The sequence below is a fragment of the Notamacropus eugenii genome, chromosome 4, assembly GCF_028372415.1.
Source record: "Notamacropus eugenii isolate mMacEug1 chromosome 4, mMacEug1.pri_v2, whole genome shotgun sequence".
In the NCBI taxonomy this organism is placed as follows: domain Eukaryota; kingdom Metazoa; phylum Chordata; class Mammalia; order Diprotodontia; family Macropodidae; genus Notamacropus; species Notamacropus eugenii.
The window spans coordinates 261,737,622-261,764,260 of NC_092875.1; the positions used below are offsets into that span (position 1 = coordinate 261,737,622).

At 38.6% G+C, this 26,639-nt stretch overlaps 1 pseudogene; it reads left to right on the forward strand.

Annotated features, from left to right (window-relative positions):
• The first annotated feature begins 856 nt into the window (after positions 1-856).
• Positions 857-26,639, forward strand: part of LOC140502485 (small ubiquitin-related modifier 2 pseudogene) — a 65,183-nt pseudogene continuing 39,400 nt past the window's right edge.

Here is a 26,639-nt window from a genome sequence, read left to right on the forward strand (position 1 = left end):
CACTTCCATTTGTCAGAATATCAGATATTTAAAGACAATTATTTTTTCTTTTGTCCAGGCAAAACATAATCATTTTTTCAACCAGTCCTTGCATACCCTAATCTTAGTAGCCTCTTCCTGGTTGAATTGTAGTAAGAGTTAAGTGCCTCATCTGGTGCTCTGTTGCTAAAGCCACAAATCTAGTTCAAAGAGATCTGTGGGTTACCTAATGGGCATGATAGCATCTCAGGAGGTGATACCTGCAAAAGGCTGCCATGAGTGGTCAGTCTTACAAATATGTCTTAAGTATATATGCCTGAGTGAGTCCAGGGGTTTGCTGATTCTGGTTCAAACTGGCTTTCAAGACCCACTTGTTAAATCTTCAGTGTTAGCATTTGCAACTCAGAAACTGGCAAAAGGCTGCAACTCAGGGCTTGGTTTATTGTTTTGTTGACAATGTAGAGTCTTAAGATGAAGAAAATGCTAATTACGCAAATTAAACTTTCAATTGTGTTGTATATACATTTCTTTTTTTCAGAGAGCTAGTTGTTAAACATTTATCAGTGCACTATTAAATGAAGACTCTATGAGAGGATACCATGAGTGGCTTTGAGGTGTGACTATCAGGAGGATGGCATGAGGGGCCCCTTTAAATAAGGATGGAAAGAAACTGAAGTATATTCTTTAAAATTCCATAGACAGGGGAGCAGAGCCAAGATGGCAGACTAGAAAGACACACTTAAGCAGGGCCCTCCCCACAACCCATAAAATACCTGTAGAGAGGGACTCTCAACAAACTTTGGAGCATCAGAAGTGGAGAACAACAGAGTGGAGGAGATTTGCAGCCCACAGAAAAGTCCCTGAAAGTCCCACGGAAATGTTGGTTATGCCTGACGCCAAGCACGGAGCCCAGCCCAGCCTTGGCCACGTGGAGCAGTGTGACAAGACTCTGAGAGGAGGACACCTCGGGGGTGGAATCTCCAGCCACAGTAGCGAGTCCTCAGATCCCTCAGCCCACAGGCCCCAAAGGTCAGTGATGGGGTTTTATCAGCAGGCCAGGGAGGGAGAAGGGCCTTTCCATAGCTCCAGCATCAGGCAGCCTCCTCAGAGCCTGCATAGCAGCCCATACAGAAGCTCCATTATTGGAGTGTAAAAACCCCTGGGGAACTGAAAATCTGAGTCTTACCTCAGCCCTGGGTGGAGGCCCTGAGGGAGCTGATCTTTATCTCACACTGAATGGCGGCCCTGCCTATGCTGCTTATCTGAATCTCAGTCCCCAGTGCTGGCTTGGCTGAACTGGAGGTCAGGTGGCTGTGGGGAGGTAACTGCTAAAATTTTGGGCATAAAAATCCCTCTCTGAGTCCAGACCAGTACACACTTGATTGTGCCAACTTGGAGGAACTGAGATCTCATAGATTCCCAGAGTATACCCCACTCTTGACAAAGGACCCAAAAGTCAAGTAACTGGTTGGGAAAATGCCCCCAAAAGGGAAAATAAATAAGACCATAGGAGGTTACTTTCTTGGTGAACAGATATCTCCTCCCATCCTTTCAGATGAGGAAGAACAATGCATACCATCAGGGAAAGACATAGAAGTCAAGGCTTCTGTATCCCAAACATCCAAAATAAATATTCAATGGGCTCAGGCCATGGAAGAGCTCAAAAAGGATTTTGAAAATCAAGTTAGAGAGGTGGACGAAAAACTGGGAAGAGAAATGAGAGAGATGAAAGAAAAGCATGAAAAGCAGGTCAACAACTTGCTAAAGGAGACCCAGAAAAATGCTGAAGAAAATAACACCTTGAAAAATAGGCTAACTCAACTGGAAAAAGAGGTTCAAAAAGCCAATGAGGAGAAGAATGCTTTAAAAAGCAGAATTAGCCAAATGCAAAAGGAAGTCCAAAAGCTCACTGAAGAAAATAGTTCTTTCAAAATTAGAATGGAACAGATGGAGGCTAATGACTTTATGAGAAACCAAGAAATCACAAAACAAAACCAAAAGAATGAAAAAATGGAAGATAATGTGAAATATCTCATTGGAAAAACAACTGACCTGGAAAATAGATCCAGGAGAAACAATTTAAAAATTATGGGACTACCTGAAAGCCATGATCAAAAAAAGAACTTAGACATCATCTTTCATGAAATTATCAAGGAAAACTGCCCTGATATTCTAGAACCAGAGGGAAAAATAAGCATTTAAGGAATCCACCAATCACTGCCTGAAAGAGATCCAAAAAGAGAAACTCCTAGGAACATTGTGGCCAAATTCCAGAGTTTCCTAGTCAAGAAGAAAATATTGCAAGCAGCTAGAAAGAAACAATTCAAGTATTGTGGAAATACAATCAGAATAACCCAAGATCTAGCAGCTTCTACATTAAGGGATCAAAGGGCATGGGATATGATATTCCAGAAGTCAAAGGAACTAGGACTAAAACCAAGAATCACCTACCCAGCAAAACTGAGTATAATACTTCAGGGGAAAAATTGGTCTTTCAATGAAATTGAGGACTTTCAAGCATTCTTGATGAAAAGACCAGAGCTGAAAAGAAAATTTGACTTTCAAACACAAGAATGAAGAGAAGCATGAAAAGGTGAACAGTAAAGAGAAGTCATAAGGGACTTACTAAAGTTGAACTGTTTACATTCCTACATGGAAAGATAATATTTGTAACCCTTGAAACTTTTCAGTATCTGGGTAGTGGGTGGGATTACATACACACACACACACACACACACACACACACAGATGGAGAGCACAAAGTGAATTGAATAGGATGGGATCATATCTTAAAAAAAATGAAATTAAGTGGTGAAAGGGAAATATATTGGGAGGAGAAAGGGAGAAATGGAATGGGGCAAATTATCTCTCATAAAAGAGGTAAGCAAAAGACTTTTCAGTGGAGGGAAAAAGAGGGGAGGTGAGAGAAAAACATGAAGCTTACTCTCATCACATTCGACTAAAGGAAGGAATAGAATACACACTCCTTTTGGTATGAAAACCTATCTTACAATACAGGAAAGTGGGGGAGAAGGGGATAAGCATGGTGGGGGGGATGATGGAAAGGAGGGCAGTGGGAGGAGGGAGCAATTTGAAGTCAATACTCTTGGGGAGGGACAGGATCCAAAGAGAGAACAGAAGCAATGTGGGGCAAGATAGGATGAAGGGAAATATAGTTAGTCTTATACAACACGACTATTATGGAAGTCATTTGCAAAACTACACAGATATGGCCTATATTGAATTTCTTGCTTCCCAAAGGATGGGTGGGGAGGGAGGGATGAAGAGAGTTGGAACTCAAAGCTTTAGGAACAACTGTCATTGTTCTTACTACTAGGAAATAAGAAATACAGGTAAAGGGGTATAGAAAGTTATCTGGCCCCACAGGACAAAAGAGAAGATAGGGACAAGGGAAGGGAGGGATGTTAGAAGAGAGGGCAGATTGGTGATAGGGGCAATTAGAATGCTTGGCATTTTGGGGTGGGGGAGGGGAGAAATGGGGAGAGAATTTGGAACCTAAAATTTTGTGAAAATGAATGTTAAAAGTTAAATAAATAATTAAAATAAATAAATAAATAAAATTCCATAGACATAAAATTGTAACCAGGATGTGTATATATGTGTATGTATGCATATATATATATATATATACATATATATTATATGTATGTGGATATGTTCATATATGTATATGTATTTATAAGCATATACACACACACATATATATATGATGTATCAAAGAAAAACTGATTAAACCTTAAAGTTTTATTAAAAGGGAAATAGTAAAGCACAGTATATACTCCACAACAAACAAAGAAATGTATGTCAATTATTATCCTAGTATGAAGATTCCTTCATGTTGGGACAGATCATGGCTCTTTTCAGGTAGCCTTGATTTTGGCAGTGGGGGAGGCAGTGAAAAGCTTTTCACAGTTTTTCTTCCTTCATTCTTTCCTTTTTTCCTTCTTTGCTTCCTTTCTTTTCCTTCCTTCCTTCCTTCCTTCCTTCCTTCCTTCCTTCCTTCCTTCCTTCCTTCCTTCCTTCCTTCCTTTCCTTCCTTCCTTTCCTTCCTTCCTTCCTTCCTTCCTTCCTTCCTTCCTTCCTTCCTTCCTTCCTTCCTTCCTTCCTTCCTTCCTTCCTTCCTTCCTTCCTTTCTCTATTTCTTTCTTTCTCATTTGTGTTGTGGCACCAGGAGAAGGAAGACTTACTCTAATGTTAACCCTGTGCTGTAGGCATTTCTTATACAAGGATTATTTATATCCTCATATAAGTCTTAATGGTGGGGACACTTGCTTCACTGTTGCAGGTTGCACCCTGACTGCATTTTCTTACGTTGGATGATTTGTATTTTCATTTTGTTTGCTTGTCCTTCATTTAGAAGGGCACCAGTGAAATCATGGATGATGTCTTGATTCATGGGTGAATTGGATCTAAGTGAGGCAAAGTTGCACAAAGTCATTAACTTTACTCTCTCTTCTAGAGTCATTGACAAAAGTCTTGTGGCAAGACAAAATCCAGGATGACTGGCAATAGCCCAAGATGCAGTGGTTGACCTTGGCATCTTCTATGTCCAACCAAGCTCTAAGCACTGCACAGTACCTGCTTCAGCCACCTTCATGGCCATTCAAACAAATTTTTCTCATCCACCCATTCCTCTGGGAGAAGTCTTCAAGTGTTTCAGGTAGACATCCTTTGAATTCATCAATGGGTTTGAGAGCTCTCAATTACCCTCAACCTGGTTTACCCCATTTGTCAAGATGGTTTTACCAAGGTATGGCTGCTGTATATGCTGCAGCTTCTTGGAGACACAAATGAGAGTTGGAGGATTGGTGGATATGATGGATAGATATCCCTGAAAAAGACTTGGCAAGCCCTCATATCAGAGGTGCTAGTCTCTCCTGAATACCCTATATACTCCTATAGAGATTAACCTAAGATATTGGAGACCTTTTTCTCGTTCTTTTGATATCTGCAGGACTAATCATCTATGTGTATACGATAAAGGATGATAGAATCATAGACTTAAAAATGAGGGAGAGGAGGAAGGATCATCTAGTCTGAACTCATTTTACAGGAACTCCTCTGGATTTCTCCATCATGCCCCAGAAAATTCTTCATCCACTTCAGCCATGGAATTCATGCCTTGGAATTATCTTCAGCCCTTGCTTATATTGGATATCTACTCTCAGAACCCCCATTTATATTAGGTGCCCAGTATAGCCATCTCTTCATTTCTTCCCAAGCTACAATTTGAATTCCTCCACCATGACCCCCTCCCCACCACAGTACCTTCCTCCCACGCTGCCCTCCACTCCTTTGCAGCTTTCTTTTATTTAGGCACTGGAGGGCAGGGAGTATCTTACTTTTTGTTTGGATTGTACTCCCAGCTTCGCATAGTGCTTGGCACGCAGCAAGCAACATAAATTGATGCTTGCAGACTGATTAAATACAGATCAGAAAACTAAGCCTTAGGCAAATAACTTGCTTGATATCACTCAGAGAGTAATTGACAGAGCTTGGATTTGAACTCAGGTCCTCTGACTCTAAAACTTGTCATATCATTATTTTCCAATAATAATTACTTACATTGTCACAGAATTCATTTTCACCTTAATTCCTGTATTTGACTTTAACCTAACTTAGTAGAACTTTTGAAAGTCCATGGCATTTTCAAAGAGCCCCTTTTAGAACCAAAAGAAATATTCTTCAGCAGCTAGTACATAATTTTCTCTCTTACTTTGAAAACCTTGTTCATTCAGCTTTCTTTTCAAAAGTAAACATTTAGTCTGTTCTGGATGCTTTGACTTCCTGAAGAAATTTAGCCTACCAAGTGACAAATTTGTGACCATATGAAAATAGAACCATGGAAATGTGGAATGTGGTATTTCTGCAAACTTTCAGATGAAACATCATGTGAACATCAGAGTTTAGATGCTATGAAATAACAACACACAGATATATGTATATGTGTGTATGTATGTATATACATATGTATATGCTATTGCAGATTTAACTGTACATATCTAAATATGCAGGCAATTGTAGAAGTGAGCAGAGCACAAGAGAAGAGAGATAGGAAGGCATTAAAACTATTCAGGCACTTATATCATTATATACTCTATATACATATTGAGAAGAATACTAACTGGTTTTTTCCTCTATTACAGTTAATGGATGTTCCCAGATGTGTGTGTGTATATATATATATATAAATACTCATATATGTATACACATATGCTCATATGTGTGTATACATATGTGTGTATACAAGTATATATGTATATATTTTTGGACATCTCTATCCCACGCTGACTCTACATTGCTGTACAGATAGTTCCCTGAGTTCTCTGATTTGAGGAAATATCAGACAGAAGCTCTTGGGACCAAACATCATTTGAAGGTTATCCTACCACCACCACTACAGTGCAGTTCTTTTGAATCATAAAGACTCTTTAATCTTCAAGAGTTCCCTCATGAAATACAAATACCCTCTGGAAGGGTCCATACCTTTTGCCCACATCATCTAACAATTTAGTTATCATTTTCTAATTTGGAAGGGATTAGGAGGGATGAGCACAAGGGGAAAGTTAGGAAGGTCAGAATTCCTGAGGTGAAGGAGTATCAGGAAGGAAGACAGGAAAAAATATGCTCCAAAGTGAAGGGGAAAGGCAATGGATCAACCAGGACCAATTCACCATTGCCTCCAGGGCCCTCCATGCTTTCAGATCAAGAGATGTAAGTACAGAAACCCATCATGCATAAATATTGTAGGATGTAGTGAATACATCACACATAGGGGATAGAAATTGGAAAGCATAGCCCAGCAAATCTTAGGAGAATATTCTGTCATCTGTGGTACCACATTCTCTTTCACTTCATCAGTAATCACACTATGCAATTGACTTAAAACTGCTGAACATCCCTGTGCATGTGTACAAGTAAGGCAGTATCCATCTTAAAGTGAGGGAGATGTTTTCCTCAGTGTATAAATGCATAATGTATGTATAAAAGCTTTGCTTTTTGCCTGTCCTATTATAAAGGACTTCCAGACTCCCCACTTCTCACCTATCATTACCTTCTATAATCCATACTTGGCACCCCTGACTAAGTTATATTCCTAATGCATAGTCTTAGTTATGTTACTCCCCTACTAAAAAATTTTTTCATTGGTTGCCCATTGCCTACAGAAAAGATATATAAACTTCTCTTTTTGGCATTCAAAGTTCTCCAAAAGATGGATCCAGGTTGCTTTCTAGTCATTTCTTTTTTCACACTTCATGCATTTTAGACTTATGGCAAACTGGATTACTTGCTACTCCCCATTCAAGTCTTGCCCCCTCTTGTCTCTGTGAATATTTTTTTGCAATTTATTTATTTATTTATCCTTAGTTTTCAACATTCATTTCCTACAAGATTTTGAGTTTGAAATTTTCTCTCCCTTTCTCCCCTCCCCCACCCCGAAACACCATGCGTTCTGATTACCCCTCACCCCAATCTACTTTCCCTTCTATCACACCCCTCCCTTCCTTTATCCCCATCTTCTCTCTTTTCTTATAGGGCAAGATAGATTTCTATACCTCATTACCTGTATTTCTTATTTCCCAGTTACATGCAAAAACAATTCTCAAAATTTGTTCCTAAAACTTTGAATCCCAACTTCTCTCCCTTCCTCCGTCCCCACTCATCCCCACTGAGAAAGCAAGTAATTCAGTATAGGCTATATATGTGTAGTTTTGCTAAAGATTTCCATAACAGTCATGTTGTGAAAGACTAACTACATTTCCCTCCATCCTCTTCTGCCCCCTTCCATTTATTCTATTCTCTCTTTTGACCCTATCCCTCCTCAAAAGTGTTTACTTCTAATTACCCCCTCCTCTCATTTGCCCTCCCTTCTATCATCCCCCACACTCTATTTATCCTCTACTTTCCTATAATGTTAGAAAGATTTTCATACCAAATTGAGTGTGCATGTTATTCCCTCCTTAAGCCAAACGTGATGAGAGTAAACTTCACTTTTTCTCTCACCCCCTCTTCTTCCCCTCTATTAAAAAAGCTTTTTCTTGCCTCTTTTATGAAAGATAATTTGCCCCATTCCATTTCTCCCTTTTTCCTCCCATTATAGTCCTCTACCACCCCTTAATTTGATTTTTTAGATATCATCCTTTCCTATTCAACTCATTCTGTGCCCTCTGTCTATATCTATATATCTATATCTCTATCTATCTATATCTATATAAAATCCCTCCAACTTTAGCAAGTCCCCTATGATTTCTCTTTCCTGTTTACCTTTTCATGCTTCTCTTGATTCTTGTGTTTGAAAGTCAAATTTTCTATTCAGCTCTGATCTTTTCATCAAGAACACTTGAAAGTCTTCTATTTCCTTGAATGGCCATTTTTTCCCTTGAAGTATTATACTCAGTTTTGCTAGGTGATTCTTGATTTTAATCCTAGTTCCTTTGACTTCTGGAATATATTCCAAGCCCTTCAATCCCTTAATGTAGAAGCTGCCAGATCCTGTGTTATCCTGTTTGTATTTTCACAGTATTCGAATTGTTTCTTTCTAGCTGCTTGAAACATTTTTTTCTTGACCTGGGAACTCTGGAATTTGGTTACAATATTCCTAGGAGTTTTCCTTTTTGGATCTCTTTCAGGAGGTGATTGGTGGATTCTTTCAATATTTATTTCACCTTCTGGTTCCATAATATCAGGGCAGTTTTCCTTGATAATTTCATGAAAGATTATGTCTAGGCTCTATTTTTGATCATGACTTTCAGGTAGTCCCAGAATTTTTAAATTGTCTCTCCTGGATCTATTTTCCAGGTCAGTTGTTTTTCCAATGAGATTTCACATTGTCTTTCATTTTTGCATTCCTTTGGTTTTGTTTTGTAATTTCTTGGTTTCTTGTAAAGTCATTAGCTTCCATCTGCTCCATTCTAATTTTTAAATAACTATTTTCTTCAGTGCATTTTTGAACTTCCTTGTTCATTTGGCTAATTCTGCTTTTTAAAGCATTCTTCTCCTCATTGACTTTTTTTGGGCCTCTTTTGCCATTTGGATTAGTCTATTTTTAAAGGTGTCAATTTCTTCAGCATTTTGGGGGTCTGTTTTTAGCAAACTGTTGACTCATTTTTCATGATTTTCTTGCATTTCTCTCATTTCTCTTTCCAATTTTTCTTCCACCTCTCTTACTTGATTTTCAAAATCCTTTTTGAGCTCTTCCATGGCCTGAGATCATTGCATATTTATTTTGGAGGTTTTGGATGCAGAAGCCTTGACTTTTAGGTCTTCCTCTGATGGTATGCATTGTTCTTCCTCATCTGAAAGGATGGAACAAAATACCTGCTCACAGAGAAAGTAACCTTCTATTGTCTTATTCTTGTCGCCTTTTTTGGACATTTTCCCAGCTAGTTACTTGACTTCTGAGGTCTTTGTTAAGAAGAGGATATACTCTGGGGACCTGTAGGTTTTCAGTTCCTCCAAGGTGACACAATCAAGGGAGAGAAGTTTATTCCTCTCCTGACCTGCACTCTAGTCTGACAGCAACCACAAGCACTCTTTTCTGCCCAAGATCTGCCAGTAGAATTCCCTCTCCACAATGATCCCTAGATCCACCACTCCAGCCAGCACTCTTCCTCACCACAGAGCCACCATTTCGAGCTGATATACAGATCAGCCAGTCAATTCCCCCAGGGTCTTTAGACAGGGCTCCAACAATGGAAACTGCTGCCACCTAGGGCTGGGGCTAGACTTCTGTGTTCCATTCTCATGTAGGTGAAAGAGCTTTCTCACTGACCTTTGAAGATGCCTTTGGCATTTGTGGATTGAGGAATCTGGGGATTGCAGCTGCTGCTAGTGGCACCTTGAAGCCCACTTCGGTCTTGTCCCTGCTGCATGATCAAGGCCAGGCTGCGCTCCACTCCACACTTGGTGTGATAGACCTTTCCTTTCAGCCTTCCAGGCTGCCTTGGACTGGAAATCTCTTTCACTCTGTTGTTTTGTGGCTTCTGCTGCTCTAGAATTTGTTTAGAGTCATTTTTACAGGTATTTTATGGACTGTGGGTAGAGAGCTTCTAGAGGTGCATCACATCCTTCTGCTCTGCTACCTTGGCTCCACCTCATCTCCGTCAATGTAAATCCATCATGCCCCATGCCTAGAATGTCTCCTTGCTATCATTACCCACCAACCACCCTTGTATTATTTTCCATAAAACTTAATTTAAATCATTCTCTCACTTTATGTTTAACTGTCCAACAGCTCTTGCCATAATGAGCACACCCTACATTTATCCACTAAACTTTTGCCCAACTCAGTTATGATAGAAAAATAGAAGTTCTTAGTGAAAGAAATACTGGAATTATAACAAATGCTATATTATATATTATATTTCATACATGTTATATGTTATATACACTACATAGCTTATATGTGTTGTATTTATTACATAATATGTTATTATGTATATTATTATACATATATTTTACATGTTATGATATACCTTATATTTTATATGTTGCATATAATATGTCATATCTATAATATATTATGTAATATATATTATATCTTGTTATATTATAGCAAATGTTGAATCAATCAATAAACATTTTTAAGGGCCTATTACATTTCAGGCACTTTGTTAGAATAGTCCCTATCCTCAAGGAGTTTACACTATATTGAAGGAAATATATGTATGTGTATGTATACATATATGTATATATGCATGCATATATATGTATCTATACACATGTGTATGCATATATTGTTAATTAACTGATTAGAACAAAGCCATGAAAACCCAGATATCCAGGAGGCCAGTGCAATGAAAAGTGCCATATGCTTTGGATAGGTGAAGAAGGATGTGATTTGAAAAAAAGACCATGGAATTTGACAATTGACATCACTGATGACTTCAGAAATTTCAATTTCATTTGAATGGCAGTTCAAAACCTTATTCCTTCCTAATGCAAGGAACTGAGAAAAAAGAGAGAGAAGTAGAAGCAATGAATGTAGAGAGCTCGGCAAGAGCACTAGATGCCATGATGTACCACAATGGGATGGGCAAGTCAAACCCACAAAAGACCTTTTAGGGATATGTTAGTTATCTCTAGGTATTTGAAGGACTCTCTTGTGGATGAGCCATTTGACTTGTTCTGCTTGTCCCCACAAGGCAGAACTAAGAGAATGCAAAGTTGCAGGTTACAAAATAAACCCACATAAATCATCTCCATTTCTATATATTACTAACAAAGCCTAACAACAAGAGATAGAAAGAGAAATTCCATTGAAAGCTCTGGTAGACACTATAAAGCATCTGGTAGTCTACCTGCCAAAACAAATCCAAGGAGTATATGAACACAATTACAAAACACTTTTCTCACAAATAAAGTCAGATCTAAGTAAGTGGAAAAACACCAGTTGCTCATGGGTAGGCTGAGTTAATATAATAAAAATGACAATTCTACCTAAATTAATTTACTTATTCAGTACCATACCAATCAAATTACCAGAAAAAAAATATTTTCTAGAGCTAGAAAAAATAATATCAAAATTCACCTGGAAGAATAAAAGGTCCAGAATATCAAGGGAATTAATGAAAAGAAATGCTAGGGAAGGTGGCCTAACCCTACTAGATCTCAAATTATAAAGCAGCATTCATCAAAACCACTTGGTACAGGCTAAGAAATAGAGGGGTAGGTCAGTGGAACAGATTAGGTACTCAAATCACAGTAGTCAATGAATATAGCAATCTACTGTTTGATAAATCCAAGGACCCCAGCTTCTGGGATAAGAACTCACAGTTTAACAAAAACTGCTGGGAAAACTGGATAACAGTGTGGCGGAAACTGGGCATAGCCTGACACCATACCCAAGAATAAAGTCCAAATGGGTACATGATCTAGGTATAAAGATTGATACTATAAACAAATTAGGGGAGCAATGAATAGTGTATTTGTCAGATTTATGAAGAATGGAGAAATTTTTGACCAAACAAGAGATAGAGAACATTATTAAGTACAAAATGGATAATATTGATTACATTAAATTGAAAAGTTTTTGCACAAACAAAACCAATGCAACCAAGATTAGGAGGGAAGCAGAAAACTGGGAAAGAATTTTTGCAGTTAGTGTCTGTGATAAAAGCTTCATTTCTAAAATATATAGAGAATTGAGTCAAATGTACAAGAATACAAGTCATTCCACAATTGATAAATGATCAAAGGATATGAACAGGCAGTTTTCACAGGAAGAAATTAAATCTGTCTATAGTCATGAAAAAAATGCTCTAAATCACTATTGTTAGAGAGATGCAAGTTAAAACAACTCTGTGGTATGACATCACATATCTCAGACTGGCTAACATGACAAAACAGGAAGCCGATAAATGATGGAGAAGATGTAGAAGAGTTGAAACATTAATTTACTGTTGGTGAAGCTGTGAACTAATTCAATGATTCTGGAGAGCAATTTGGAACTATGCCCAAAGGTCTACAAAAACGAGCATACTCTTTGACCCACCAATATCACTTCTCAGACTGTATCCTAAAGAAATCATAAAAATGCTAAAGGGTTCTATGTGTACCAAAATATTTATGGCAGCTCTCTTTGTAGTGGCCAAGCACTGGCAATCAAGGAGATGTCCATCAACTGGGGAATGGCTGAACAAGTTGTGGTGTATGAATGTAATGGAATACTCTTGTGCTATAAGAAATGATGAACAGGAAGACTTCAGAGAGGCCTGGAGGACTTATATGAACTAATGCTAAGTGAAAGGAACAGAACCAGGAGAACACTGTACACAGTAACAACCCCAATATGCAAGGCATTTTTCTGGTAGAGTTAGCCTTTCACAGCAATGCAAGGACCTAAAGCATTCCCAAAGGACTCTTGAGGCAAAATGCCATCCACATCTAGAGAAAGAACTATGGAATTGGAATGCAGAATGAAGCAGAATATTTTCCCTTGTGTTATATTTTGTTTTATTTGGGTTTTTCTCATTCATTTTAATTCTTCTGTGCAACACAACTATCATGAAAATGTGTATAGTAAGAATGTATGTGTAGAACCCATATAAGATTGCATGCTGTCTCAGGGAAGGAGGGGGAGAAAAATCTAAGACTTATGGAAGTGGCTGTAGAAAACTAAAAGCAAATAAATTAATAAAAAAGAAAAAAATTCCAAAAAAAAAAAAGAAAAATGAGTAAAAATTGCAGAGGCAGATTTCAGTCCAATGTTACAAAAAAAAAACCCTCCTGATTTTTGTTGTTTAGCCATTTCAGTTGTGATGACTCTTCAGGATCCCTTTTGGGGTTTTCTTGACAAAGATATTGGATTGGATTGCCATTTCCTTCTCCAGTTCATTACACAATGAGGAAACTGAGGCGCACAGGGTTAAGTGATTTTCCCAAGGTCACACAACTTCTAAGTATCTGAGGCCAGATCTGATCTTATGAAGATGAGTTATCCTGATTTTAAGTCCAATGCTCTATCCACTTCACCACCTAGCTGTCCTTCCCTCACAGTTAGAATTGTCCAAAAATGCATTGGGCTATCTTTTGAGATAATGGACTACTCTTCATTAAAGGAAACAAAATGAAGACTAGATGATCATTCGTTGGAGATATTGTAGAGAGGATTGTGAAACATGTCATACTAAAAGAACTCAGATGCTCTTTCCAAACTTTGATGTCTTGTCTGTTATTTGGCATTTTGGTAGAAGTTGCTATGTTCTTGTGCCATGTGATAGCTGTAAGAATGTCACAGTGACATCGCTTGTATAATTTCTGCTGTGTACTCTTCTAGAACACAGTAATTTCCGAGCATATTTAAGCCCTGTTAAAGGGCGTATCAATTACTCAAAAATAGATAAGGTGCCACAGAATTAATTAATGGTCTGATGTTTCGAGGCCTTTTTTATTTACTTCTTAATAGAACATTCACCCATTAGAATTATTAGTCTTTATGCCTGGGCCCTGGCCCTGTAATCAGCCAATTAAATCTCTATTGGCATACAATCAGCATCATAAATCTTCATGCCTGAAAAGTATTTCTGAATCTTGTACCAGATAAATAAATCTCAGATTATTTGTGGAACACCAATAGAGAAGAAATGGATAGTCATTTTGAAAGTGCTCCTCCCCCACCCGTGCCTTCATCCTTTTACTAAAAGTAAGTAGTAGGGAAGGAATAAAAGTTCTGCTTCATCCATAAATTTAAACTATCAGGATTTATGCACTTTGCATTCAAGTCAATAAATGTTTATGAAATGCATATTACATGCCCAGCAATGTACTGAGTACTAGGGACACACAGAAAGGCAAAAAGTCTCAAAACAAACAAAAAAATTAGTCCTTGATCTCCAGAAGTTCACAATCTAATGGGAGAGACAATATGAAAACTATGCATAAACAAAATATGCACAGGATAATATAGAAATAATCTCAGAAGGAAGGTACTAAGATGAAGAAAGACTGTAAAGGCATTTTGCAGAAGGTGAGGCTTAAAGGAAGTCAGGGAAGCCAGGAGGTAGAGCTGAGGAGACAAGAGAGTTCTTCTAGACATGAGAGACAGTCAATGAAAAGGCCCGGAGTCAGAAGATGTGTGAAGAACTCTCAGGAGGCCAAAATCATTGAATCTCAAAGTACATGCTAAGGAGTATGATATGATGAGACTGAAAAAGTAAGAGGAAGTCAGGTTAAACGCAAGCAGAGGATTTTATATTTCATCCTGGATGTAAAAAAAGGAAGCCATTAAATCCTGTTGAATGGGATGGGTGATGGCGTGATACAGTCAGATACGCATTTTAGGAAGATTAACAGCTGAATAGGGTATGGAGAGAAACTTCTGACAGTAAAAACAACCAAGAGGCTATTGTAACGTCTAGGCTTACACTAGGATAAGGACTTGCACTAGGATGGTGGTACTGGCAAAAGAGAGGAGGGGATGGATATAAGAGATGTTATGAAGGGAGAACTAACAGGAGTTGACAACTGATTGGATATGGGGGGATGAGAACAAGTGAGGAGTAGAGAATTAGGCCTAGCTTTTGAGTGTGGGTGATTCTTGATAGTAACAGGGAAGGTAGGAAGAGGGGAGGATCAGGGAAAATGATAACGTGTTTAGCTTGGGATATGTGGAGTTTTAAGATGGCTATGATTCACCCAGTTCAAGAAGTCTAATAGGCTTCCAGAAATGCAAGACTGAAGATCAAAGGTGAGGTGAGGGCAGGACAAATAGACCTGGAAATCATTGGATTCAAGTGTAATATTTTGGTCCTGTCAGCAGTCAGGACCACAGGGACCTATTTCTCCTAGAGAAAACTGCTAAAAGGTGAAAATGACAGGTCCAACCCAGCACTGTGAGTCTCCTTAATCTTTCCAGTGGTCTGTCTAGGAAGAACTTGTCAATCACTACTTCTTTATATGTACCCAATCAAAGGTCACACCTTTTGGTCATTTCATGTTGCTAAAATTTACTCAGACCTTAAGTTCACAAATTTACAAATTACTGATGCCCAACTTTATTTTCTTTCTGACTTAAAATCTTATAGAATTGCCTAGAAACTAAGAGATTAAGTGAGTGGTCCAAGATTGTGCAGGCAATATTTATCAGTCAGTCAGCGAAACAGCTAATAAGTATTTGTTAAATGCCAATTATATGCCAGGCAATATGTTGAGGACTGGGGATACAAAGAAAGGCAAAGGACAACCCCTGCTTTCAAAGATTTCACAGCTTAGTGAGAGAGACAACAAACAAACTAATAGGTACAAACAAGCTATACACAAGATAAATAGGAAATAGTTAGGAGAAGGAAGGGGCTAGAATTAAAAGGGGACAGAAAGGCTTTCTACAGAAGGTGAGCTTTTAGTTGGGACATAAAAGGAGGGACTCCAGTAAGCAGAGATGAGGAGGGGGCATTCCAGGCATGGGGGCAATCAGAGAAAATTCCAGTAGCCAAGAGATGGAGTGTCTTGTATGCAGAACAGCCAGGAGGCCAGGATCACTGGACTGAAGAGTACATGTCAAGGAATAACGTATGAAAAGACTAGAAAGGTAGGAGGGACTAGGCTATGAAGGGCTCTGAATCCTAATAGAGCATTTTCTGTTTGATCTAGGAGCAATAGGGAGTCCCTGGAATTTTTTGAGTGGGTAGAGTGTATGTGATATGACTGGACCTGTGCTTTAGGAAAATCACTTTAGTGGCAAAATATAGGTTGGATTAAATTGAGGAGCAGTTTCAGTCAACCTGACCCACCAACAGACTTTTGCACTAACCCAGTCATGATGTGATGAGGTCTGGTACCAGTGTGTTGGCAGCATCAGAATAGAGAAAAAGGCATATACCAGAGATATTGACATCGACAAACCTGGCAACAGATTAGATATAAGGGGTAGTGGTGGTGGTAAGAGATAGTGATAGAGTAAATTGTGAGCTTGAAGGACCAGGAGGATAGTGTTGCCCTTCTCTAGTAATAAGTAAGTTAGGAAGGGAGAATGACAATGAATTCAGTTTTGGACACATTGAATTTAATTGGCATTGCCTGAAAGGCAATTGGAGAGGCAAAGTTAGAGGTCAGCAAAGAAGTTAGGGCAGGAAAGGCAGATTTAAGAATCATAAGCACAGGGATTGTAATTAAATGCTCTGCAGTGATAAAATCACCAAGTGAAATAGGATAGAGGGAGAAAAGAACCAAGGAAAGGATCCTGTGGGGATATTTCTGGTTAGAGAGCACAATCTGGTTGCAGATCCGGCAAAGGAGACTGAGGAGTGGTCTGATAGGTAGAAGAGTACAGTGAGGATGGTGATCTTTAAACTTAGAGAAAAGAGAGAATTAAGGAGAAAGAGGGGGTCAATAGTGGCAAAGGCTTCAGAGAGGAAGAATGAGGACTGAGAAAAGGACCCATGGACTTGGCAATCAAGAGTTCCTTGGTAACTATGGAGAGAGGCTTCAGTGTCATGATGAGGTCAGAACCTGGACCATAAAGGGTTAAGAAGAGAGTGAGAGAAGAAAAAGTGAACATACCCATGATAGATAGTCTTTTCAAGAACTTTAGCCACAAAAAGAAGAAGAGATATAAGTCAATTGTTAGTGGGAAAGGAAGGGATTGAGCGAGGATTTTTTGAGGATGGGGGAAACAGGAATGTTTGCAGGTAATAGGAAAGGAGTCAGTAGACAGGGTGTAACACTTGAGAACTGCTGCTGTGAATAATTAAGGATCTAATCGCATTATTCATTATAGAACTCTCTATTCAGCAATAAACAAACATTGTTCGGTAGAGTAAAGCATAACTTCCACAGAAATATTCTTAAGCAAAGCATATCATCTAACACACATATGTATTTCATAACATTCAGTATGCTATATGGTGTATAGCATATATCATTGCATCCCCAAAGTCAGGGGGTCCCAGTCTAGGATCTTCCCTAGCACAACTCATCCTTAAGGGGGAGCAGAAAATTCCACACCATCCACCCCTAGGTCACTATAAGAACAATCTTCTTAATCAATACACAGTGTCCAAGTAAAGTCCTCTCTCATCTTGAGTCAAGTCTTGACTTCCAAACCTCATGACTCCTCTTCTGTGGACTGACCGCTCCCAGCTCATGCCTGAATTCACACACAGACAGCTCTCTGCTCTACTCCTTGTCTTAGCTCACAGGGACTATTCCACTCCAAACTCATCCTACTTCTTCCTGACAATAGGCTCCAGGGGCTTGTCCTGGAGACCTTGTACTATAGGGCTTCACTTCTTTCTGAAATGTATGAGGCAAAGCTTTCGGCTTAGGGAGTAAAGAGTTTGAGAGCCATGGGAGGTTTGAGGAGGGATAAAAATGTTCGAAGAGTCACTGTGGAAAATGCGAAAATGACTTGATAAGGGAGGTATAGAAGTAACAGTGAGGGTACAGTTAAGGTAAATTTGTAGTGGACCTATTCAGAATTATTGTGTAATATTCTCCATGTTTGTTCAGCAGCACATGTATTAGAGCAAAGATGGTGTATGATGGGAATGATCCAAAGCTGAGGCAAGAAGCCATCGGTGATATTATAAGAGGGTTAAGGACTCAAAAGAAGAGAACACTGTAGAGTTGAACTGGTTCACCAAAGGGTCAAGATGGGCAAAAGAAGAGAGTGGCTTATGTAAGATAAATGGCCTGGAAAAGAACTGAGGGGTTGAGGGATTGGAAGTCATAGTGTGGATGAAGAATATCATTTGGAAAAAGAAGGCAGAAGGAGAGGTGGATCATCAATTGATTATGGTCAGGTTAGAGAATTTCAGAATTCTTGAACATACAGGTAATGCAGATGTGGGTGACGGCAAGAGCAAAAGCATGACAATCTTTGTATATGACTAAGGTGGAGTGAAGGAGCAAGGCATGGGAAATGAATAGGTTCAGGAACTATGTTTCCAAGGAGTGGCAGGAAGACACAGGATTGACTTTGGTGAATTAGGGTGGAGATGCTCCAAAGCCCAATTTGTATTTGTATATCTTGGCCCACAGGACCATAGCATATGCATTTGTGAGGATGCTTATCTATGGTTTAATGCTTTGTAGAGGGAATTTTTGGTGGGTATGGGTTGTACTAGATGGCCTCTTCCAAGGCTGAGATTCTGTAATCTAGGCTGAGTCCCTTGTCTAATAGACAATAACACAAAAATCTAAGGAAGTTTTGCCAAAATAGTTTGCCAAAGGTTGTATGTTGCATTGCAATACACTGAATACTTCTAATAGGAGAGGCCAGAGAAAAGTGAAGGAAAAATGTTATGGAACATTTAGGGCTATTCTTCGAGGGTGGTGAAGTTAGATTCTAAGGAAAGGAATCCTGAGTGGCTAAGAAACAAAGGGCAACAGGGTGATATAGTAACTTTGGCCCTAGAGGATCAGGTTTAGAATCTTGACCCCGCTATTTTTTATCAGTGTGACCTTGGACCTTCAATCTTCTCTTGGCTTCATGTTCTACTGTAGTTTGTCCTTCATTTCAAAGGGGACCAATGACAATTGACTTGTGTATAAATTGGATTTAAGTGAAGAAGAGTTGTGTGAAGTTGTTGGCCAGCCTCACTCTTTCTTCTAGAGTCATCAAAGTCCAGTGGCAGGACAAAAGTCAAGATGACTGGTGATGGCCCAGGATGCAGTGGGTGACTTCATTGTTTTTGATGTCCGATCAAGCTCTAAGTGCTCCACATCACCTTTGGAACAAATTGATCCCATTCACCCATTCCACTTGGTGAAGTCTTCATATGCTTGGGGCAGATACCCACCTAATTCACCAATGGATTTGAGGACTGCCACTTACCCTCACTACTTAGTCTATGATATCAATTGGTCATTCTTCTCTGGAGCTGAGACATTCCTAATTAGAGACAGGGTTATAGGATCATAAGATTACAAAATAGAACAATTGCAATATGCAACAGGCAAACCATAGGATTTAGAGCAGACAAGTACCTCAGGCCACACCTACCATCTTACAGACAAGACCCAGAGAAGTAGCAGGTTTACCTCAGGTTATCTCACTACTAGGCAAGAGAGCTAGGATTTGAACCCAACTTCTCTGACTCTGAAGCCAGTGCTCATGTAATGATCCCATACTACTTCTCTCAAATACTTCATAGGTAATTAGACATTTTGTAGGTAAAGAAGGTGAAAATTTTAAATGGATAAAGCAATTTAATATAGTTCCATTAGTATAATTATTTCATATCTATCGTAGTATATTACTTCCTTCTCCTTTTTTCAGTATCCACTCATACATTCTCTCTTCTCTTTTTGTACATGCTTTGCAAAGACATAATATTGTTGATGAGTTTCTTGTACTCTGCCTTGATCAGATCAAATCTGGAGGATCTGGTGCAGTTCTGCATGCCACCCTTTAGGAAGGATGTTAAAAAGCTAGAGAATATCCAGATGAGAGCATTTAGTATTATGAAAGATTCGTGTCATGTGAAGATTAGTTGAAGGAACATTCAGTCCAGAGAAGAGACTGTTTAAGGGCTTGAAGGCTATCATTTGGAAGATGAGTTAGACTTATCTGGTTTGACCCCAGGAGGCAGAACCCAGAGAAAAGGGTAAAGTTTTAAAGAGGCAGATTTAAGTTCAATATCAGGAAAAATTGCTGGAGTATATAGCACATAGTAGGTACTTCACAGACGCTTTAATGACTTGACTTTCTAACAATTCAAGCAGTCCCAAAGTGGAACAGAGTGCTTCAGGATGAAGTAACTTTTTCATCAGCTCTTCAAGTAAAGGCTGGATGACCATTTGTGCTGTGATCACAATTCTTTTTCAAGTGTAGAATGGACCAGATTGCCATTGATGCCCATTTCAATTCTGAGATTCTTTAATTCTGTGAAAAAGACTATCAGCATCCTAACTGCAGCATGTGTTATTGCTATTATTATTACTATTACTACCAGTAGTAGTAAAAATAAAAATAAAGTAGTGGTTTGACTATTAAATAAATCTTCTGTAAAAAAGACAATTGATCATTGTACAAACAATCATGGTTTAATTATCCTTTCTAGATGGTCTCATAATAATAGAGAACCAAAGATTTGCCGAAGATTTCCATTCCTTGTCCTTGACGAAAAATATTGTTCCCGTAAACCCAATGGGGAAATCATGAGTGTCTGTACATGAGAATGAGTCATGGATATGTACATAATTGTTGAAGTTAAGCAGATTTGTCACCTCAGCACCTGTCATAAATATTAAAATAGACCACACAAAATTTGAAAAGTAAAAAATAATCAATGTTAGAAAATAGTTCAGTAAAGGAGTCCCTGAATTAATTCTAAAGTAAAATACTATATTCCTTAGAGAAACCTAAATCATTGTTAAGATAGCTTCTTCCAAATAAGGAATATAAAATGAGATTGTGTTAAATATTTTTTCTTCCTCTCTATCTGTTCCCAAACATCTATAATATTTTGCTCCTTAAAATTGAAGGATCTTAGCTGAATTCGTCAGTTTTAATACTATACTTACTATCTTTTCTCCAGCCTACAACAATAAGTTCTTAATCAAGCTATAATTATAAATATGGATTAATGGATTTAATACTTTTTCTCCCATTAAAATACTCTGAATTTTTCTCCTTTGTAAATTTAGGGTACACCAGATGTGCCCGTGGAGGTCTGAAGAGGTGGGAAAAAAAGCCTTTTCTTTTAAAGATGAACTTGAAAATGCCTTCGGATGGTCATACCCTCCTCTTACACTTTTGTCCTATCTGATGAGCAATGCAGCTCAGGTTAGGTCAAATCTCCATCTTTACTAAGTTAATCACCCCAGGCCCTCCCAGGAAAGCAAGCAATTCAGCAGTGACACTGTGGATACAGATGGCCCTCTTAGTCAGCTTTGAAAGTGAATGTCTGGCATTGCTGCAGCAGCAGGCCAGGCTGGACAAAAGCCTGAGTGCATACAGATGCCTGGCCACTTGTATTAAATTCTCTTTCTGTCATTTACAGCTCTTGTCATTTATTATTCAACTCAATACTGTATTGGAGGCCTCAATTTGCAGGGTATATGACACACATAGTAAATTGGTATGTATTATCTCAGTTCATTTACTAGGGGACAGGTGTTCACATCACAAGCACCAACAGCCCCATCGACAGTAATTGGTGGCTTGGCTAGCAGTCTGAGCCTAGAGGGCAAGGCTAGAAGTGCATGAAGAATGAACTAATAATTTCCACATGCAGCATAGTGCATTTTACTGGAGGCTCTCAAAGCACATTTTAAGCATTCATTCATCCTCACTGTACAACTGCCTGCGCTTGGTCTAACTCCAGTTCTATACAGAAGAAAACAAAGGCACATAGTAGCTAATTCAAGATCGCAGGGTGAAACAATGGAAGAACTCCAAGGGACTTGAACCCTAGTGCCCTCTGGAAACACTTGCCCCTCCTCTTCTCTCATTATTCAATTTCTTAACTGGAATTTAGTGGAGGACGCCAGGCTGGGTGAATTCAATGCCATTAATTTCAAAAAGTTGGAGTCCATAAGGTGTATAGTGCTATATTAGGTACAGAACAGAAAAAGACCATAAGTGATACATAGAGACAGAGACAACATAAGGACAGATACCAGGAAAACATTAAGTACTCAGGATATGGATTATAAACTAATAAATGCTACTCAAAGCAGAAGTGTAGTAGGTAAACTAAGATAAGACTGTATATGAAATGAAAACATTCCAGGCTCTAGTTTTGACCTATACCCTACGTGTTTATATGTATGTATGTGATTAGACTCTCCCAGAAAGTTATGTTAATATATGAAATTCACTTAAAATGCAAAATTGAAAAATACTTTCCTTGAAGATATTCTTAATGAGAGGTAGGAAAATGGAACCCTTGCCCTGGAGCCCAGGTGAAAAGACATAATTAAAATATTGCATTGGAAGACAAAGAACACCCTACCTCCCAGATGTCATTCAAATTCTACATAATAACAAATAGTTATCTATTTAAAAGCTTACATATTCAATTAATTCTGACCTCTATTTATACCTAATTCAGTTATCTAGCCTCTCTCCAGAAGTCCCACAAAAGAGAAAAGAGAGAAAAGAGAGCATAACTTTTTTGGCTTTCTCTTCTATTCAGAACTATAACTAGAGCAGGGTGGCTGGGTCTTTGCCCCAGGTCTTAACATAGTAGAGGTGATATATTTCCTCCCTGCCAAGATAGATAAATAAATCAAACAACCGATTCTTTAAGAGGTGAAGACGACATATAAAAGGAAGTTGAAAAGACAGTGAGGAAAGTTCTTGTGAGGGGAGGTCAAGAAGTAGTCCAGGAAGCTAATCTCAGCTTGAAGTGAACATGGTTGGCATGAGTACTTCATAAAATAGAAGTTCCAGGGATGAACTCCACAGTCAGAGAAAAAGGTTGTAGATGTGGTGGCTTTACCAGTGGGAGAAGGCTGCTGGAGCAAAGGTTGAGAAGTAGTCTCAAGAGTCATGGGCTGAGCTAGGTTTAGAGTAGACTGCCAAAATCTTGAAACTGCTGGTCCCACCGACCAGTGTTCCACTGACTCATGTATCTGTGAAGATTTGGGAAAAATGAAGGTCCCTGGAAAGCAAGTGGGATCATGGGCCAGTCAGTGGAGAAAAGGGAAAGAGAGAGAGACAGGTCACTCCATCTCCACAATCAGATTGGCTTCTATGTGTATTGACTACTTGCCCTCCATCCCCATCATCCTACTTATACATCACCTCTCCTTCCTCAAGATTATTCTCTCTGCCACTGTTATGCTCTGCCCCCCACCCCCACCCCAACTGTTTTTGCCCGAGGTAAAATAATTCCAAATCATGTGTCAATTTATATTCACATGGGATATGTAAAATAGGAATGTGAGGGAACTGGATTTGATATTTATTTTAACCAGAAAATATGAGGTTTGTCACCACTTTGTGCAAATGGGAAAATGATCATTCTTCATTAAACCTATTTACTTCAAACCTAATTATTTCAATGGTTCTATGATCTCACTGATATGAGTTCTTTCTTCAATGCCCTTGATCTCAGCCCATTGATCTGATTTGACTTTTGTCAATGTCTTTCTATAAAGTCTCCATCAAAAGTCCACCCAACATCCTGAAAATCTTCCTTCAAATCTGTTGACATTACTTGTATACTGCTAAGGGATATTAAGGAATTCCTTGAACTGGTCTTTTTGAGTTGCCATATTTTCCAGAAACGCTGGATCCAGAGTATACAGGAGGCCCTGAATGTATCAAGGATGAACCCCTCCCCCCAGGCCCCTGAAGCTGACATAACTTCTTGTTATTTGCATCCACCAGTCAGTCTGCACTAGTCCAGGAAACTGATTGTGCAGTTGAGTCCTTGTAGATAAGCATGGTCTAGCAGTTCCCACAGGAAAAGAATGTGGCTTTTGCCATCATTGTGCTCCTCCCCTTTGGGAGGGGTTTTGTCTCCACATTTATCACACATTTTCCCCTCCCATGCCACACCCCTTTAGGTGGAGATTTATGCTTTGTCCTCCTCCCCTTGTCCTCCTGTCATAAGTATGTGAACTTCTATATGGATTGTGAACTCTTTGGGTTTCACATGCATGTCCATTTCTAGTTTTGACGTAAGTTTCACGAAGTTGTGATTGCCTATGGACAATCCCAATGCAGTACATGAATTGTCCACTTGTTTTCTCTCTTCACACACACACACACACACAAGCACATACACAAAAATAATAGCATTTATATGATCCATCCTCCTCATTTTTCCTGCATACATCTCTTTGATGACATCTTTTTTTCTGCTTTTTTTTTGTATGAAATGTTTGCACTGTAGTATATTTATGCCCACCACAATCTTTGGGTGATCCATTGCTATGAAGGATCAAAGTACTAGTGTACAATTCCTGTTCCAAAACTTAAATTTCTTTTGAGAATTTCAGGAAGCCCTTGAAATGATTGGAGTTATCTTGGGCTATAACAAAATCATTCCTTTAGGCTTCACCTAAACATATAAGCTAAATAAAAATATGCAGTTATCTAAAATCCATCACTAAGGCACAGAGTCCTATGAATGATTTTGTCATAGTGCAAGATATCTTCAATCATTTCAAGGGTTTCCTGAAATTCTCAAAAGAAATTTAATTTAAATTCACTTTAGTTTTTTTTTTTCAAGAGTAGACATAAGAAATGATGAGTAGGCAGATTTTGGAAATTCCTAGAAAGACTTATAGGAATTGATGTTGAGTGAAGTGAGTACAGGAGTACATTACATACAGTACCAGCAACACCATGTGATAATCAACTGTCACTGACATAGCCTTTCTCAACAATGCAGTGATCCAAGACAATTCTGACTCATGATAGAAAACGCTATCTGTATCCAGAGAAAGAACTATGGAGTCTGAATGCACATCGAGGCATACTATTTTCACCATTTTGTTTTTCTTTCTTGTGGTTTTCACCTTTTATTCTGATTCTTCTTTCACATTATGACTAATGTGGAAATGTTTAAGGTGATTACATATATATGACCTGTATCAAATTGTTTGCCATCTTGGAGAGGGGAAAGATGGAGAAAAATTAGAAAAAACAAAAGAACAGAAACCCACATGAATTTTGATGGGTTTGTGAGTTGAATCACACCCTCCCAAATGTAGCTATCTATACCAAAAATACAGTTATAGCATGAGTCCTGCTCCTTAACTCTATCATTAGAAAGAAGTAGTAGGATCAATATGCTAATCCCTCTTATAATGTAGGTTATGCTAAAACCTGAAAATCTATTGAGGCATTCCTCAAGACTTAGCTGGCTCAGGGAAATAAGGACTCAGATGATTGGTATCACTTTCTTATCACCTGAGTACAAAGTTGCCACAGGGAACTCAACGGCTTCTCAGATTCTTGGCTAGTGAATCAATGGAAGCATCAGCCAACTGAAACAACTCAAGGGGTTCTCAGTGCGTATCTTTGTTGAATATTCTCTGCTACAACTAATAAATCTCCTTTTTGTTAACTGTTGAATGACCTAAAAGTATATTCTTCTGTTCCATTTTGAAACTTAAACTACCAGGAGACTAGCTTGAGTCAGGTTCAAACTAGAACAAAAGGTCTTCTCCTATTTAGGTCATATAGAAATTTTAGAAGATGGGATACAATTGTGAATCCCAACAACGCAAAGTTTTGCAGCTACAAAGCTCTTGGAGGCCATGGACTAAGACTAAAACAGTTTTGGATCCTTGAAGTACAGAGCACAGTTCTGGGCACATAGTGGGCTCTCAAAAATAATTTTTAAATGAATAAATGGTGGCAGAGGGTTGAGAATGATGTTAGGAACACATGAGGTTGAATCTTGCCTCAGACACTTATAATTGTGTGATTCTGGATAAATCACATAACCTCTCAGCCTCAGTTTCCTTGTCTGTAAAGTGGTTATAACAATAGCAGCTATCTCACAGAGTTGTTGTGAGGGCCAGATGAGACAATGTATGTAAAATGCTTAAGTGATATACAAATGCTAATAATAGTCTTAGTCAGTCATAGTAGTAGTAGAACTAGCAGGAGTAGCAGCAGCAGCAGCAGCAGCAGCAGTAGTAGTAATAGTAGTAGTAGTAGTAGTAGTGATGGTGGTGGTGGTGGTGGTAGTGGTGGCGGTAGTAGTAGAAGTAGTAGTAGTAGTAGTAGTAGTAGTGATGGTGGTAGGCATTGTAGTAGTGTAGCAATAAATGTGCAAACACTGTCTGAGGAGACTAAGCTTTAATTTATTCTCTTTATGAGTTGTATGTGCTGAAATAAACTCATCAGTGCTAAACAACCCACCCCATCTTTTCACCCATACTGATGGTATTTCTAAATAATAATAATTAATACATGTAGAATTTTAAAGTTTCCAAAGTGTATTCCTTAAAACAACCCTGTATCATATATGGCAGAAAAATAATTCTGGCAAGGTAAGCAGAGCAGAATTTATTTTTCTATTATAAAATCACAGATGTTCAGAGTTGGAAGGCATCTCAGTGACCTATTCAGTTCAGTGGAACCAAAAAAGAATCCTATGTACAGCCTCTACTTTTTAGCTTTGTTTTAAAATTTCCAAGGAGAATGAATCCATTATCTCTCAAAGCAGTCCATTTTGCTTTCGGTAGTTCTAATTATGAATTTCCCCGCTACAACATATCTAAATCTACTT